We start from the raw sequence: 753 nt of genomic DNA, 5'->3' as shown, positions 1-753 counted from the left end.
TGATTGTTTTTGGACCATTATTGATACACACGGGACACTGTTGAGCATGAAAAACCCAGCAGCGTTACATTTCTTGACACAAACCTCTGTGCCTGGCATCTACTACCATACCCCATTCAAAGGCACTAAAATATTTTGTCTTGCCCATTCACCCTTAGAATGGCACACAAACACTTCTCAATTATCTCAAGACTTAAAAATCTTTATTTAACCTGTCTCCTCCCCTTCATCTACACTGATTGTAAGGGATTTAACAAGTCAAATCAAATTTTATTTGTCACATACACATGGTTAGCAGATGTTAATGCGAGTGTAGCGAAATGCTTGTGAAAGTGTTGCACCGTTCCCGGAGGTACTGCAATACCGGGTCGATGCGTGGAGCGGACGGAGCAAGCCCCATTTCCGACTCCCTGTTCGAAAAATCCATTTAATATGTAGTCCCCCGATGGGGGACGTATCAGATATTAAACTGATAAGAACAGATACTACACTTGATCTGAGCCAAAAGGCCGAGAAGCGATGTGACACAAGTGACATCCATACGTGGTCATAGCATTCACCTGAGTTCACCTAGTCAGTCTCATGGAAAGAGCAGTTTGGTATACTCAGTGTATATAAAACACAGGCAAATCAGGTTTTTGACTGCACTCAGCATTTAAGAACTTTGAAGGGCTTGATATACTGCACTCTACTCTGTTTTTTGTGTATATACAGTTGAAGTCGGAAGTTTACATACACTTAGGTTGGAGTCAT

The 753-nt window shown here is 41.7% G+C and overlaps 1 non-coding gene across 1 annotated transcript; it reads right to left on the bottom strand.

The window, feature by feature from the left end:
* Positions 1–330: 330 nt before the first annotated feature.
* On the bottom strand, positions 331–521 carry LOC118937980. Its single transcript, XR_005035384.1, has one exon. It is a non-coding gene; the product is annotated as a U2 spliceosomal RNA (small nuclear RNA).
* Positions 522–753: the final 232 nt, after the last annotated feature.

The sequence above is a fragment of the Oncorhynchus mykiss genome, chromosome 12 (assembly GCF_013265735.2).
Source record: "Oncorhynchus mykiss isolate Arlee chromosome 12, USDA_OmykA_1.1, whole genome shotgun sequence".
NCBI classification, from domain to species: Eukaryota; Metazoa; Chordata; class Actinopteri; order Salmoniformes; family Salmonidae; genus Oncorhynchus; species Oncorhynchus mykiss.
This window is presented reverse-complemented; position numbering and strand designations above follow the sequence as displayed.